A 12034-nucleotide genomic window follows, 5' to 3' on the forward strand; every position below is an offset into this window, starting at 1 on the left:
TGTGTGTGTGTGTGTGTGTGTGTGTGTGTGCGTATCTGTGTGTGTGTGTGTGTGCGTGCGTGTTTGTGTGTGTGTGTGTGTGTGTGTGTGTGTGCGTATCTGTGTGTGTGTGTGTTATCCTGCTCAGCAGATTTACAGCAGTTTATCATGGTTCGCACCTTCTGCACTTTAAACAGCAGCATGAATAATGACCAATCGCTGCAGGACTTCATTTAAATGTCTCTTCAGGAGGCTGAAAATGAGAACACTTGCTTTAAAAGCACATGCCACACAACATGTGAACTCAACTGAGATCTGAATCTGTCAGAAACAGCAGCTTCTTTCTGCATCTTGTACGATCGACACTCTGATTTTATTCACTTCTTTTTTTCTGTCTTATTCAATAGTTAGAGAAGACGAGAGTGCTGTCCAAAATTGTCGCTGCGCACAAATGACCTTCCCTGGTTCACTGACCAAATCGAGACACAGCTCTTTAACTGAAGGGACAGTTCATCTAAAAACCAACACGGTCATCATTTACTCGCCTTCATGGGGCTCCAAACCTGTATGACTTTCTTTGCTCTACTGAAGCTTTCAAACGTCAAACAAACTCAGAAGCAACAAAAAAAGTGTCATAAAAGCACTCCATCTTTTTCATGTGTTTTCCATGTTAAACAGCAGTTTCTGTGAGAAACACAATGAAATGTAAGTTTGTATCAATGTCAAGACTTCAGTCATATGGACCACTTTTATGATGCTGCAGTCCTCATTTACTGTAATTACATGGAAAAAAGCAACAACTGCATTATTTAATTCATCCTTTTGCATTTAATGGAAGAAAGAAAGTCATATTTGTTTGTAACGAGACGAGGGTGAGGAAATAATGACAGGATGATATTTTTTTTAGGTGAACTAACCCTTCGGGACATTGAAATCCAGTCTCTGGCAAGAGCATTATTTTCTCTCAGTCATTCAAACTAATGTCTAAATGTGTAAATTAGCAAATAAAAGGACATCCAGATATAATGGACGAGACCCCAAAAGAACCAAAATAGAGAAAAAGCAAGAAAAGACACAAATTTACAGATATGTGTGAACACACATCTTTTGAATAATTATTTTCATTTTTCACAGCCGCTCCATACAATCCTTTAATTCAATCTCACACCCACATTAGCCATATGAATCTACATAACAGTCCCCAACACACAGTTAAGTCATATAACAGCACATTCTCTCTCTCTCTCACAAACTTCACTGCAGAGTTTCCAATTACCGGCGGCAAACAGGCAGAGACGGCATTTCTCTTCAGATCTTTTAAAAGCTGCCCAGAGCTTTGGATCATTAAAGCCACACTCAATAAATGACGTTCAATAGAAAATCAGAATAAAAAAAATCAGCAGTCTCACATTCAGAGCGAAATAGGATTATATTACTGAAGGCTTTTTGAAAGGATGGCAATTAGAGAAAGATATGCATGCATTTACTGAGGATTTAACATCAAATCCTGTCATCTATCTATCTGTCTGTCTGTCTGTCTATCTATCTATCTATCTATCTATCTATCTATCTAGAGAATGAAGATTTGCAATTACATTAAGGCTGAACTTCCTTCAGCAGCCACAGGTGGCGCTCTTCTCCTCTCTCCTCAGTGCAGTGTTAGTACGGGACTCTGAAGCACCATAAAGTGAGTGAAATGTAATTAAAATGCTACAGTACAGACCTCAGAGCAGCTTAACACACATCGGCACAGTGTATCGACACAGAACAGTATCATGCGTGTCTAAAGATAAACCAGTGTAATATTTTCTCATATGTCAGCATTAGTAATGCTATCTATTGTTTTTCCAAGGCATGTTAGTAGAGCTAAAATTGGAGCAGTAATGCAATCTAGAGCACATTAGCACAGCTCAACTGTAAAACTCAGCACACCGAGGGTATGTACAGCACACTAAAGAGTGTGGATCAGCACAGACCTCCAGTGATTTTCAGTTCGGTGTTTTTCTCACAGTGTTGCTGGGCGGCTAATTTCTGGTTCATAATTGGGTTGTGTCACAAAAATGTAACATATGATGTAACATATGCCCTCTTGATTGACACTCAATAAATCATTAATGGATCAAAACATGTCAAGCTAAGGACAACTTTTCCTTTTTTATGTCAAAACAAAAAAAGTCTCCCTACTGTAAAAATGTAAAAACAAAACAACAACATTATATTAGAATGAACTACATATAATAAATCAGTCATTTTAATATATTCCAGTAAAGTCTGTGTAAAGTCATGTTTATATTTTCTGTTTTTTGCTTGTCTTAAATCTAAATTAATACATTTAGAGAAATATTTTTCAATATTAAATGTGTCAGCTGTTGCCGATTAACTTATTCTTTCAGCAGAACCTAGTTGCGTATCTTACTGTTTTTTATCCCCTAGAGATATTATACAAAGAATGGAAACTAAGCCAATCAACCTTGGTCTCACCTACCAAATACAAAAAAAACTGGAACTGCCTCCTTTTTCAAATGCATGGTTAACAACAAATTTAGGTGGTATACATTACTGACAGCTGGCCTAGAAATATCCCTGGTGTTAATTTCAGAAATGGTAACCTTAGGAATTAATGATATTTCAGCAGCTTACAACCATGCTGGCCCGCTTGTAAAATGTTGTACTATAAACTCCATTATTAGCATTTGTGATTATGTAATTCAATGTTTACATCCTTGTGAGGCCAGTGTTCCCTTGAATCGCTCTGACCAGGCTTTATTAATTGCCAGATACATTAAATGAAAATGAGGAGAAATTAATTCGTTCCATTATAACAGCTGAGAGCATGAGCTGTGCAGAGAGCAGGTTACAGAAAACAGCTTCAGTTCACATTTCCACAAGTTTCTACAGCTTCTAAAAATAAAGACAAAAGGAAGAGGCCTAGACCCTGGAGACCAAACCCTCCCTCCTTCTCTCTCTTTCTCTCTCTCTCTCTCTTTGTTGTGAAAACTGAACTGCAGGATATTTTTACAATAAGCAGGTTGAAATATACATATTCTGTTCTCTTTAAAGTGTCTAATCAAATCCTGTGAAATTTCTCATATCAAAGTAGTAATTTATGATCAGTGTCTCTCTCAATCTGGACAAACAGATATTTCAGAGATTTTAGTTTGAAATCAAATTTATACTCCAATAATGTGATGATAACTCACACAATCCACCTGCTGGAGACACACTGTCAGGAACACCTCAGGTCTGATACCAGAAGAAAAAAACAACCTCAGATATTAAATCACAGCAGAACTATCTGATTTCTGTAGCTCAAACTGTAGAGCATGGCGCTAGCAACACCAGCATCAAGGGTTCAATTCAGGGAATCAGGTTGGGTCTGATCTTAGAACAAAATCAGCTCAGGTCTGATATCAGAACAGAATCACCTTGGGTCTGATTTCAGAACGGAATAACATCAGGTCTGATCTCAACAGAATCAGCTCAGGTCTGATCTCATATCACCTTGGGTCTGATCTCAGAATAGAGTCAACTCAGTCCAATATTAAAACAAAATCAACCTGGGTCTGACCTCAGAACAGAACAGAATCACCTCAGGTATGATCTCAGAACAGAATCTGCTCAGGTCTGATCTCAGAATAGAATCATCTCAGGTCTGATCTTTAACACCTCAGGTCTGACTTCATATCACCTCAGGTCTGATCTCAGAATAGAATAATTTTGGGTCTGATCTCAGAACAGAATCATCTCAGGTCTGATCTCAGAACAGAATCATTTCAGGTCTGATCTTAACAGAATCAGCTCAGGTCTGATCTAATATCACCTTGGATCTGATCTCAGAACAGAATCCACTCAGGTCTGATATCAGAAAAGAATCAGGTAAGGTCTGAACTCAGAACAGAATCACCTCAGTTCTGATATTAGAAAATAATAATTTCAGGTCTGATATTGGAAAAGAAGAATCTCAGGTCTGATATCACAAAAATACCATCTATGGTCTGATCTCAAAACAGATTCATCTCAGGTCTGACCTCAGAACAGAATCTGCTCAGGTCTGATCTTACAACACCTCAGGTCTGATCTCAGATCAGAATCATTTCAGGTCTGATCTCAACAGAATCAGCTCAGGTCTGATCTAATATCACCTTGGGTCTGATCTCAGAACAGAATCCGCTCAGGTCTGATCTCAGAATAGAATTACCTCAGGTCTGATATTAGAAAAGAATCAGGTAAGGTCTGAACTCAGAACAGAATCACCTCAGGTCTGATATTAGAAAATAATCATTTCAGGTCTGATATCAGAAAAGAAGAATCTCAGGTCTGATATCAGAAAAATACCATCTATGGTCTGATCTCAAAACAGATTCATCTCAGGTCTGATCTCAGAATAGAATCATCTCTGGTCTGATCTCAGAACAGAATCAGTTTGGGTCTGATTTAAAAATAGAATCACCTCAGGTCTGATCTCATATCACCTTGGATCTGATCTCAGGACAGAAGCAGTTCAGGTCTGATTTCAGAACAGAATCATCTCGGGTCTTACCTCAGAACAGAATCTGCTCAGGTCTGATCTTATAACACCTCAGGTCTAATTTCAGAACATAATCACCTCAGGTCTGATCTCAGAATAGAATCATCTCTGGTCTGATCTCAGAACAGAATCAGTTTGGGTCTGATTTAAAAATAGAATCACCTCAGGTCTGATCTCATATCGCCTTGGACCTGATCTCAGGACAGAAGCAGTTCAGGTCTGATTTCAGAACAGAATAACCTCATATCTGATCTCAACAAAATCAGCTCAAGTCTGATTTGAGAATAGAATCACCTCAGGTCTGATCTCAACAGAATCAGGTCAGGTCTGATTTCAGAATAGAATAATCTCAGGACTGATGTCAGAACATAATCATCTAATCAGATCTTGGGTATGACCTCAGAACAGAATCTGCTCAGGTCTGATCTTATAACACCTCAGGTCTGACCTCAGAAAAGAAACATCTCGGGTCTGATTTCAAACCAGAATCACCTCAGGTCTGATCTCAGAATAGAATCACCTCAAGTCTGATCTTGTAACACCTCAGGTCTGAACTCAGAATAGAATCATCTTGGGTCTGATCTCAGACCAGAATCATCTCAGGTCTGATGTCAGAACAGAATCTGCTCGTGTCTGATCTCTGAATAGAATCACCTCAGGTCTGACCTTATAACACCTCAGGTCTGACCTCATCAGGTCTGATCTTAGAAGAGGATCGTCTCAGGTCTGATCTCAAAACAGAATTAGTTCGGGTCTGATTTAAAAATAGAATCACCTCAGGTCTGATCTCATATCACCTTGGGTCTTATCTCAGGACAGAAGCAGTTCAGGTCTGATTTCAGAACAGAATAACGTCAGGTCTGATTTCACAATAGAATAGAATCAAGAATAAAAAATAATCAAGTCTGATCTTACAACACCTCAGGTCTGATTTCAAAACAGAATTACCTGTGCTAAAGGAAAATTAGCCACCTAACACAGACAAACTGCAATTCCCCAACTACAGTCATTCCACAATCATTTTGTCTTTGTGAGTTCACAGTGCTGCTCATCTACCCTGATCTAGTCGAGTATACTAAAAATCTGATGAAAACAATACATAATATGATGTAATTTTAACCTTCTGAAATTCCCACCAAACTTCAGAATGCTGCAGCTTTAATGAGCATTGAGTATGTGTGTGTCCCCTACAGAGTCTTGGCATCACGTCTGACAATCTTCCCTCTCGTTCTTTCTCTTCTCTCTCCCTTTCTCTAAATGTCCATCTGTTCTTTTCCCCTGGGCCCATATATACTGTATATGTCTATTAATATAAATGCAGTACCACTACTGACATATTTTATTAGCCAGGTAAAATTCTTCCACATTAGCTTAAGACTATTGTGAAAACATCTAGATGAGCATATACCAGTTTTCATACACAAAATCAATTAGTTTTACACAAAAAGTTACACTGAAGTCTAAACAGGTCATTTTTGACCTGAACATAACAGGTGTGTGTTTTTAAACAATCCACATTTTTAAAGTGTTCACTGTTGAGGGGCACCATTTGGAAATAGCACCAAAAGAGAAAAAAATATGAAAATTTTGCCACTGATAATTGTCACTTCTGCACAGAACTCGACTGCATATAGTGTTTAACACTGATGTCATTCACGCATCAGAACGAATGTAAGAGAAAGTGAGTTACCTTTCTGAAAACTCTTGGTCACATCTGCAAGCAAATAAAGAGAGAAGGGAGTGAGAAAAAGAAAAAGAAAATGTCAGTCAATGAGCAAGTAAACAAGGGAATATTGTGAATAATGACCATGGCCTGTAAGAACACAAACCCTCCTGAACCTACAAAACCTAATTTATCTTTCTCTCTGTCTCGGCGTTTGCTCAAGTTACATTGATATTTGTCAGAGTCTCTGGGAGACTTTCAATGCTCTAACTATTCATTTTGAGCTCGATTTATGTCTCATTTTGAGATGCCACCGTTCATTTCTACAGAACGACTGCAGGAGGAAACGAGACTGAAGTACAATGAGAGCGAGTCGATGTGTTTGTGTGAACTGATATTGAATAGGTCACTCCAGACTCATTATGTAAGAAGGCCAGAGAGCAGCTTCAACGTAATGACATCCTGAGAGAGAATCCATCACACACGCTCACGTGGAGTTCAGGTGTCTTTTAAGGGTCATTACTGTTAGCTCAAACTATTATGATGGCAAAAATCGCCAGTGAAAAAGTCATGCTCAAATTCAATCTGTGTGTGAAAGAGAGGGTTATATGTATTCATGCAGGTGCTTGTGGAAATAAATGTGAGATTTCTCTTTATGTCACTCATGTTTGAAGGATCCGCAGAGACATTGGAGCTCAAAAACAAAGATTTCATAATCAGATCATCCCTTCAAAAACACGGTCAAAAGAATGGAAGAGAAACCTCATTTCTCATTCTCACCTTCATGTGAAGCTCCTTTCTGAATTATTTTACCCGTGACCTCCAAACTAACACCTGCAGCGAACGCCATCACGTGTCCGGATATTCACACGGAATACATCAAACAAACACAAGATCACACTCACACACAGGTTTGTTTTTGTGAAAAGTGGGGACTCTCCATAGGCGTAATGGTTTTTATACTGTACAGACCGTATATTCTATTGCCTACACCAACCCTACCCCTAAACCTACCCCTCACAGGAAACTTTGTGCTATTTCAGATTTTCAATACACTCCATTCTGTGTGATTTATAAGCGTTTTGAAAAGTGGGGACATGGGGTAATGTCCTGAAATGTCACCTTCTCCTTGTAATACCTATGTCATACCCTTGTCATTATACAAATTTATGTCCTCATTTGTCACAAAAACGCGCACGCACACACACACACACACACACACACACACACACACACACACACACACACAGACACAGACACACGCGCACACACAGACACACACACACACACACGCACGCACAGACACACACACAGACACACACACCGAGCATTCATCAACAACCATTCACTGAAATAACTAAAATTAAGCTATGGAGGAAAAATACATTTTCCATTTCTATCGGGAAAACTTGCTATCAAACTCTCATACAAACTTAAATAGCTACTTTATAATATTTCATAAATAAATCACCCATACAGGCAGAACAATCTAGAAATTATCCCTTATACTGTTACTGATTACCGATTAACTTTTCTAAAAATCACTTATTAATCTAATTAACCTATTAATCTCCCTGAACAGTAATCCAGTCATCTTTACATTTATTATGAATGTATTTCTAATTAATGATTTTAATCTTTGATCTAACATTAAATCAGTATGATTTACAGTTCAATGGATTTTGTAAAGTTTTGCAAAGTCTGGACAGTTTTATTTGATATGCAATTGAATCCAGTTCAAATAACAATGATCTGATTTTGATTTTTTTTTTTATGCATTTACCAGATTCTTTAAATACTTCTAATATAGCTTGCCTAGAATGAAAACGTAAAAGCCGTTCCTGCACTGAAGGTAACTTGAAAAGGAAACACATGAGCTACACAAACAGGTACAGATACACTACTTGGAATAATAATAATAATAATAATAATCATAATAAAAATGCAAATCAAACTGTGTGCAGAGCAGACAGGATATATGAGATCAGAGAGAATGCAATATTAGTGCAACTATCAAATCAGAAAGTAATCTGAGCTCTGTGAGTGAAACAGCACTGTGTTCATTTTCACATGAGCAGCTCGTGATCTGGTGTTTTTAGCATCTCAGAGCGGCTCGCTTCACACTATAACACATATTTGAAATTGTTTTTCAGACAATGAAATCTCAATGATTTATCGTTTTAAAAAGCATAAATTCATACATAAATATAAGTATTGCGATTTTACTTTTGTTCTGTATAACAAAATTATTATTATTGTTATTATTATTATTATTATTATGTATTCAGTGCAACTGTAATGTGATTATTGAAGCCGCTGTATTACTTCAGAGCAATAATCTTATAGCAGACACGTTTCGCTCAGCTCTGTTTAGAGTCGTGTCTCATCTAGAGCCGGTTAAACACACGTCTGCTCTGATTGTGTTTCAATTAGCATGTGACAGGAGCATTCCCTCAGCGCATGTTTCACTTTAACCTGACCAGCGGACCGTTAACTAAACCAGCTGCCTTTAACACTATAGAGCCAAGATGGCTGCTGGACCGAGTCCCAACCACAATAAACATAACGAGAGAGAGAGAGAGAGAGAGGGAGAGAGAGAGAGAGAATAAATAGACAATTTCAAGTCTAATATTCTGCTGGTGTTCATTTGCATCATGTTTGAAATCGCACAGAACTTCATAAACACAGTAAGAAATTGATCAAACATTAATACAGCAGAGATGCCGAAATCCTGCCGTAACTCCCTGAGCTTAGCATTTATATGACACATTATCCAAATGAGAAGAGGTAAACATAAAGATTATATTTCCCCCTCACAGAACTGCTGGAAAAACACGCAAGCAAAGAGAATCAGCTCGAAATTCAGTCAGACTATCAGCGTTAATAAACGACTGTGGAAGGAAAAGGCCTGTAATTCACTGACTCACTTCTGCTGCTCTGTTCACCTGTGTGTGTGTGTGTGTGTGTGTGTGTCTATATGTATGTGTGTGTGTGTGTGTTTATGACTCAGCTATACTTGTGGGGATGAAATTGCAAAATGTTGCCTCATTAAAAATAACTCAAATAACAACTTGTCCTCAAAACCAAAAATGGCCCAAAGAGACTCAATAATGTCTTTATTCACTTGTAAAGGACCAGAGGCTGCGAGTGGAAGAACCAAAAAAAAAAGAGTACAGTCATCACTGCCATATGATTTACCACTAATTAACACGACACTCAACTCAGTTACAATATGTGGCAAAACAGAATTTTAAACTCATTTTATTAAATAAATCAATAAAATTGTAATATCTGCTAATTTGCCATTTTCATTTTAAATACAATTCTCCCTAAATGCTATTTTCACTCTGTAGTTCTTAAATGCTTTTTCTGATCAAATACTCAAATACAGAATGCATTTCTGTTCCACTCTATCCTTAACAATATGAGGTATTAAGTAACACTACTATTATGAGTTTTTATTTGTTTGTTTGTTATTTTTGCACATTCAAACCCAAAATATTTTGGAATGTGACAACGCTGACACTGCACGTTTCAAAATAGAAATGCCATGAGTTTTATTATTATTATTACTATTATTATTATTATTATTATTATTATTATGCTACAACAACAACTACTACTACTACTACTAATAATAATAATAATAATAATAATTGTGTGTGTGTGTGTGTGTGTGTGTGTGTGTGTGTCATCCATCTATACTTGTGGGGATGAAATTGCAAAAAGTTGCCTCATTAAAAACAACTCAAATAACAACTTGTCCTCAAAAAGCAAAAATGGCCCAAAGAGACTCAATAATGTCCTTATTCACTTGTGAAGGGCCAGAGGCTGCGAGCAGCTGAACAATAAAAGTGTTCAGTCATCACTGCCATATGATTTACTACTAATTAACACGCCACTTAACTCAGTCACAGTATGTGACAAAACAGACTTACTTTTAAAGTTATTTTATTAAAAAAGAAGAAAAAAATCAATTGCCAATTTGACATTTTAATTTAAAATACAATTCTCCCTAAATGCTATTTTCACGCTGTAGTTTTGTTCTAAAATGCCTTCTCTTATCAAATCAATTTATGTTCCAATCTATCCACAACACTATTATGTAACACTATTATGAAAGTTTTTTGTTTTTTTTCTTTAGACATTTTTGCACATTCAAACCCAAAATATTTAGGAATGTGACACTGCACATGTTTTGAAAGAGAAATGACTTTAACTTACTTTAACTGAAAAATTGAGTGTTTACTATTGTCCTTTTGCATTATCGACACACTATTTTCCTGTTTAATACTGTAAAGCTGCTTTGACACAATCTGTATTGTATAAAGCGTTATATAAATAAAGGTGACTTGACTTGACTTGAAACTAGAAACAGACATAACAGGTAACATTTACAACAAATGAGCAGTGGGAATAAAAAAAGGGCAAAACATAGTAAAACAATGTAAAACAAACTAAAAGTCCTTAAAACAGAGCAAAACTGTGATGGTACATCCCCATCCCAGCAGGTGCCTCCTGTCACAACACCTGAACGGTGGAAAGGAGGAGTAGTAACCATGGGGGAGGAGGTGGGAAGGAGACTAGGACCCCCAGCTGGAACAGTCCACTGAGGTGATGGTGGTGGAAGAGAGCACGGACGAGCCAGTGACGGAGGAGCCGATGGAGGAAGGAGCCAGAGTGGAGGCTCAGTGGTCAGCCCAGGCGGAACCACCTCAGACTGAGCTGGAGTTGGGAAAAATGGAGCCCCAGGCAGAACCGAGGTGCCGGAGACCCAGGGTGACACAGATGGTCGGGATAACCAAGGAGGAGCTGCAAGATTGTGGGACCGAGGTGAAGCCAGGGGCTCAGAAAAGTGAGGTAGAACCCGGTGAAGCCAAAGAGGTGGAGGGTTGAAGTACAGCCCATAGCAAAACCAGGAGCTGAAGGGATGAGAGATCCCAGCAGAGACTGTGGGAGGACAGTCCATGAAGGAGACAAGGGAGTGTGGAGCCAAGGTGGAAAGGATGGGTCAACAAACTGAGGTGGAACGCAGGCCTCGGAGGACTGAGGTGGAGCAGAGGGATCTGAGCACCTGGGCTGAGCTGTGGACTGGGAAGCCCAAAGAGGAGCTGAGGAGCTCAACGGAGCCAGTGGGGAAGGAGGAGCCGTGGTGCTGGATGGGACCAGCGAGGACGACGGAGTCTGGATGCCTTCTTGGGTCAAGGTGAGGCAGTGTGGGGACGGGATGGAGCCAGCTGTGATGAAGGAACTTGGCAGCTAGACAGGACCAGCTTGGAGGCTGGATGGGACCGGTGGGGAAGGAAGGACTCCGGATGGGAACAGCCGACAGAGGAGGAAGGGACAAGGGTGGGAATCGGCTCTGGGGCATCCAGATTGATGAGGCATTCCACAGCACTGGGCTCGCCGATGGACATGGAGGTGGGCTTCAGATCTGGGATGGTCATCATGGCAGGCTCTGGATCCATCTTCAGCTTGGGCTCTGGTTTCAAGTCTGTGGTGGGCATGGGCTCAGGGATGTAACGATATTATCATCATCGTGATATCATGATAGCAAAACTGTCTCGATATTATCGTGGTCACATGACGATATGAAACGATAGGTCTTCCGGGCAAAAAGTGTAGTTTTTAAAATATATTTAAACTTCTTATTCTAACATAAAAGGTCTTTAAAGTTGTGTTTTGGACCATTCTGCTTTGGCACAGTATCTGTCAAACAAACTAAAACTGAAAGCACAATATGCTTCATCTCTTCATCAAGTGTTTTTGCGCTGCGTGTTTCAGGGGGAAGTCGTGGAGGGGGAAGTCGTGGCCTAATGGTTAGAGAGTCGGACTTGTAACCCAAAGGTTGCGGGTTCGAGTCT

General features: G+C 39.0%; 1 protein-coding gene across 1 annotated transcript in view; it reads right to left on the reverse strand.

Annotated features, from left to right (window-relative positions):
* Positions 1–12034, reverse strand: part of LOC107676736 (receptor-type tyrosine-protein phosphatase delta-like) — a 319184-nt gene that overhangs the window by 238828 nt on the left and 68322 nt on the right. Inside the window, exon 3 of the mRNA XM_016471396.1 lies at positions 6198–6221. The gene's annotated coding sequence lies outside the window, so the exon portion shown is untranslated. The remainder of the gene's footprint in view (positions 1–6197; positions 6222–12034) is intronic.

The sequence above is a fragment of the Sinocyclocheilus anshuiensis genome, unplaced genomic scaffold (assembly GCF_001515605.1).
Source record: "Sinocyclocheilus anshuiensis isolate Anshui unplaced genomic scaffold, SAMN03320099.WGS_v1.1 scaffold2186, whole genome shotgun sequence".
NCBI lineage: Eukaryota > Metazoa > Chordata > Actinopteri > Cypriniformes > Cyprinidae > Sinocyclocheilus > Sinocyclocheilus anshuiensis.